Below are 6,000 nucleotides of genomic sequence, written 5' to 3' on the forward strand. Positions count from 1 at the left end.
GGAACTTGATGTGATACATTGATCACTGAAATGTAAAAGTGGTGAACAGAAAACGTTTTCACTTAGGAAAACTATAAGGGGATTCCATTCTTGTCCACTTGATGGATACAGGGTAACCCCTAAATCACTCTTGAAGTCTTGATTGTTTCTTGACTATGTTTATTAGCAATCATTCAATCCAACTCAACCATCCACTTTTTCAATATTTAATTAATTTATATCTCCTCCACATCATCTTTCACGTCATTAATATCCATCCAACCCAACCACTCATTTTCTATAATTTATCAATGACCACCCAACCACACCATTTTATATTTATTTTATATTACTTTTTTAATAACAATATTATTATGTAAAATAATTCTTATTGCATAAAAAAATTTATAAAAAATCTATAAATGATAAACTAAAGATTATAAAAAATAAACAAAATACAAAAATTATAATAATTGAAATATGAAACTGAAAATGCATAAGTGAACAACAAATGATACTGAAAAATAAGAAATTATACCAAAGAGAAGGATTATATAAAGAAAAAAATAAGTTTTTTTTTTGTAAAAATATAGCAAATGTGGTCTCTATTTGTAGAGGATGATATAATTTTTATAATTTTTTAACATAATATACAAAAGATATAAAAATTTAAAACAAAATATTTGTTAACCAAGGATTATGCCATTTGGCAAAATCTCATTGGTTCATAAAAGAAAAAGTAAGAGCATCAGCAGTGGCGCGGAATTCTCGGAATTCCCCGTGGAATCCCCAAAAACACTTCCTGTCACATCATACGGACTTCCCACTGCACTGCCACGTCATAAGGACTTCCTACTGCACAGTGGCGGACATCCCCAAGGACTTCCCATAATTAAAAACCATAAAATCACAAATTAAACAATTTCCGGAATTAAAATTTCGACACAAATAGGGAAAAAATTCCATTAAACAAAAAAAAGAAAAGTACATTTCACCAAATTAAAAAAAACATTTCAATAATTAAAAACTACATCAACGACGACCCCTCCGCTGCCATACTTCTTCAATAATATCGTTCTGGAGCCGAACATGAGCTTGTCTTTGGCGCATGTCGGCAAATGCACGGACTCGATCGACATCGGCATGGGGTATCCCCATGCGTACATTGCTAGTGGCCACGCTGTGGCTTGGACCCGCAGCACCAACATCATTATTGGTCCAATCAGTTAGTGCTGGACATTCATATTCGACAATCATGTTGTGCATGATAATACATGCGTACATGATGTCGGCGATGCTGTCAACATACCACAACCGTGTTGGACCCTTCACTGCCGCCCATCAAGCCTGGAGCACACCAAATGCCCGCTCCACATCTTTGCGTGCTCCCTCCTGGCGACCCGCAAAATATATCTTCTTTTAATCTGCTGGACATCTGATCGTCTTCACAAAGACGGGCCACATAGGGTATATCTCATCCGCCAAATAATAGCTCATATTGTGCTGGTTGCCGTTGGCGACGAAGTTGACGGATGGACCAACGCCCATGCACTGCTCGTTGAAAAGGGGCGACGACTGGAGGACGTTGATGTCGTTGTTAGACTCGGCTACTCCAAAATAGGCATGCCAAATCCACAGTCGGTAGTCAGCTACCGCTTCAAGGATCATCGTGGGATTCTTGGGCTTAAAACTAGTAGTGTACATCCCTTTCCAGGCAGCGGGTCAGTTCTTCCATTCCCAGTGCATATAATCTATGTTGCCTAACATCCCTGGAAACCCGTGCTGATTCCCGTGCATATCCAGCAGAGCCTGACAATCTTCGGTGGCAGGCCTCCGAAGATACATATCCCCGAATATCTCCCTAATGCCCTGACAAAAATACTTCAGGAAATCGCGGGCAGTCGTCTCGCCGATGTGGAGGTACTCGTCGAACATGTCGGCCGCGCCTCCGTATGCCAACTGCCTGATTGCAACAGTGCACTTCTGAATCGGCGTGTGGCCAGGTTTACCAGCTGCATCCTCCCACACCCTGAAATACCCGTATCGACGCTCCAAAGCGCCCACGATACGCAGAAAGAGCGGACGATGCATCCTAAACCGTCGCCGGAACAGGTTCTCCCCAAACCATGGCTCCGGCGCAAAGTAATCCTCATACAACCGAGCGTGGATAGCGAGGTGGTCCCGGGGTATTATAGTTCGACGATGGATGGGTCGAGGTACCGCCAGCGCCAAGGCCGCTTGTTCCTTACTCTCCGCTGATTCCCGCACACGTGCATGAATCAGACGCATCATGTGTTCATAATGCCCACCACTACCACTACCACTACCACTACCACTACCACTACCACTACCAGCCATTCCGAATATATAAAAGAAATGTAGAGAGAGAAACTTGTTAAAACAAGTGGTGCGAATGAAATGCAGTTCAACGAGCTGTATATATAGAAAATTTTTAAAAAAATTAATGCAATAAATTGGAATTCCGTGCGGACGTCCGTGGGAGTCAACGCAATGGCGGACGTCCGTACGCCTGTCGCGACGGAATTTCGCGTAACGCCGCGGAACTGCGGTGTCCTCGGTATAATTCTGTATCCGTGCATACCATGCACAATGACGGACGTCCACTGCGAAATTTCGGCATGCTGGTAGGAATTCCACCAGGACGGGCGCCATTGCTGATGCTCTAAGGAGACCTCTTAGTTGGCGGTTGGGTAAAAATCGACCAGAGGTCGATGAGCGAGAAGACCACCAATTTATATTTTTCTTTTTTTAATCTAATAACGACATGGCGGCCGACCATGGCAACCGTTAAACTTGGTGCCATGTACCACAAAACATCAATTGATATGAGAGCCTTTTTCATCACCACTTGCATTAGCAGTTTCTTCTTTAACCACCTCAATTTGATTGAGTGAAGATAAGGGACTGGTCTCTGCCTTTCACTTGCTTCTTCTGTCTGAATCATCTCTGGAACCTCCTGATCAGACACCTCATCAGTAGCATCCCTTGGCTCATTCCCTGCCAGCTCCACCTCAAACCGAGCACTATTTGATTTTTGCTGCAGGTTTGGCATTTCATCTTCTCTGAACACAACATCTCTGTTAATCACCACTTGCCCCATCCCTTTTTCTGTGCACCATAGCCTGTAGTTTACACCTTTCTGATATCCAATCATAACACATTTGAGGGCTCTAGGATCTAGCTTTGTACTTTTAGAATGTGCATATGCCCTACATCCAAAACTTCTCAGTTTTGTGTAGTCACCTGCAGACCCATACCATCTCATATCTGGTGTATCATTGTCTATAGAACTAGATGGGCATTTGTTGATGAGTATTGCAGCAGTCGCAACAGCTTCAGCCCAGAAATGTTTGGGCATGCCTGATGAGATAAGCATACATCTCAGCCTCTCCAAGATTGTCCTATTAGCTCTCTCAGCTACTCCATTTTGTTGGGGATTGTGTGGAGTGTTTCTATGCCTCTTGATTCCCTTATTTTTGCAGAAACCATCAAAGCTGGATGAGAGGAATTCGAGCCCATTGTCTGTCCTAAGGCACTTCAGAACACCTCCATTCTCAGTCTCAACCTCCACACAACATTCTTGAAATTTTGTGAAAGCTTCGGATTTCTCCTTCATCACATAGAGCCAAATCTTCCTAGAGAAATCATCTATGATAGATAGAAAATACCTCCCTCCACCCATACTCTGAATTGGTGATGGACCACAGATATCAGCATGTGCATACTCTAGTGGCCTTGTTGAAGTGTGTTTCCCATTGGCATATGTCATCTTCTTGCTCTTTGCAAGTATACACTCTTCACAAGATCTGAGCTCTTCCTCATCGAGTCCCCCTTGCAAAGCTATCAGACTTTTCTTGGCTAACTCTTTTAATCCACCAAACCCCAGATGGACCAGTCTGTTATGCCAGTCTATCAACTTCCATTTTGTTATGCCATCTTCTTGCTCTTTGCAAGTATACACTCTTCACAAGATCTGAGCTCTTCCTCATCCAGTCCCCCTTGCAAAGCTATCAGACTTTTCTTGGCTAACTCTTTCAATCCACCAAACCCCAGATGGCCCAGTCTGTTATGCCAGTCTATCAACTTCCATTTTGTTACTGCGTTGATCTGATCTGCATTGAGGGCTTCTGCTCTGAGATAATACAAATTATTCACTCTCTCAGCCACCATAAGAATGTCATTGCCCTTCAAAACCTTCATGAATCCATCAGCAAGAATGGTTGTGAAACCTTTCTTCTCCAGCATTCCAAGTGAAATCAAATTTCTCTTAATTGATGGTATATATCTGACCTCTGATAAGATTTTCTGAGATCCATCTTCCATGAGCATTCTTACACTCCCTATGCCTTTTACTTGGCAAACTTGATTGTTACCCAGCAGGACAGAACCAGTGGCTTCCTGCAGATCCATAAGCAATCTCTTCTTGGAAGTCATGTGGAAGCTACAACCAGAGTCCATTACCCATACATCTTGAGCCTCATCCTCAGTCACATTCATAACTTGGGCCACCTCCAGTTCTTGAGTAACATCAGCCGTATCTGTGACATTCTCACTCTCAGCTTGCTTTCTCTTCCAAGAGTAGCAATCTTTCTTTATATGCCCAGGCTTCTTGCAGTAATGACACGATCTGGTTTCCTTCTCAGACCCAGACTTATCTTTCCAAGGTTTAGGCTTCTTATGGAACTTCTTCTTTCCATTCTTCTTGGGATCAAGCTTGATATTAAAACTTTCATTGGCTGGATTAATAGCCCTTTGAGCCACCTTCTGAAATTCTTTCATCTTGAGTGCAGAATGCACTTCTTCATATGTGACTTTGGAGTCTCTTCCTAGCAATATTGCATCCTTGAATTGTTCAAAACTTTTAGGCAGAAAATTAAGGAGCATTAGGGCCTTATCCTTATCTTTGATGACCTCTTCAATATTTTCAAGATCATCAATGCACTTCGCAAAATCCTCAAGTTGTTCTCCTATACTTCCTGATTCTGAGAACTTGAACGTAAAGAGCTTCTGCTTGAGCAAGAGTCTATTGGTGAGAGATTTAGTCATATACATGACTCCAGCTTGGTCCACACACCAGCAGAGGTTTCCTCATTTGAAACCTCTCTCAACACCCTGTCACTGAGGCTCAAGATCAGAGTGCTATAGGCTCGATCATGCAGATCTTGAACCTTGTCATCCTCCTTTCCTTTATCCCCATCGCCCTTGCTCTTCAAGACTTCCCATCTTGCTGCATGAGAACCGCCTTCATCTTCAAGCGCCATAGTCCAAAATCATTCTCGTAGGGCTACGATTCCCACAGACGGCGCTAATTTGTAAAACTATGAATCAGAGACCGACAATGAAGAATGCTTCACTTGAACGATTTGTCGAACACAATCAATGCAGTAAGGATTGACGCAAGAAACAGAACAACACAATGAGTTTACGTGGTTCGGCTCTTTCGAACCTACGTCCACCGGAGAATCACGAATCACTTTTATTTCACTCCACTTAATTACAAATACAAAGAATGAAATCAAACTCTCAAGCAAGAAGCTATACACTCTAGAATTACTTGTCTCATCTCTCTATGAACTCTCGGATCAAAGAACATCTATGATCTCTCTAATTCCTCGCAAAGATAGTGTATCTCTCTTCTCTTGATGTGTTGATGCAGTTATGAGCTAATAAACGCAGCTCTAACTCCCTTTTAATCAGCTCAACCGAGCTCAACTTCCTTTAACCGAAAGTAGCCGTTGCAACTGATACATGAAATCCATTATTCTAGTTTTTGCAAAATAGTCCCGGATCTTCTTTGAGTCATTCATTTAAGTATCCACACTTAACAGACGGTGGCATTATTTGCATCATGGTGTCAATCTAGGAGATGGAGGCAAATGAAAACGATGTTAAGAAGATAGATTTGGCCTCAAAAGATTTAATCCCAAAGAATCTACGCTATTTTAAAAACTAATACGAGTAGTAATTAAATAAAAGAAATACCTGAAATTCGGAATTTTG

The sequence above is a fragment of the Salvia splendens genome, chromosome 8 (genome assembly GCF_004379255.2).
Source record: "Salvia splendens isolate huo1 chromosome 8, SspV2, whole genome shotgun sequence".
NCBI classification, from domain to species: Eukaryota; Viridiplantae; Streptophyta; class Magnoliopsida; order Lamiales; family Lamiaceae; genus Salvia; species Salvia splendens.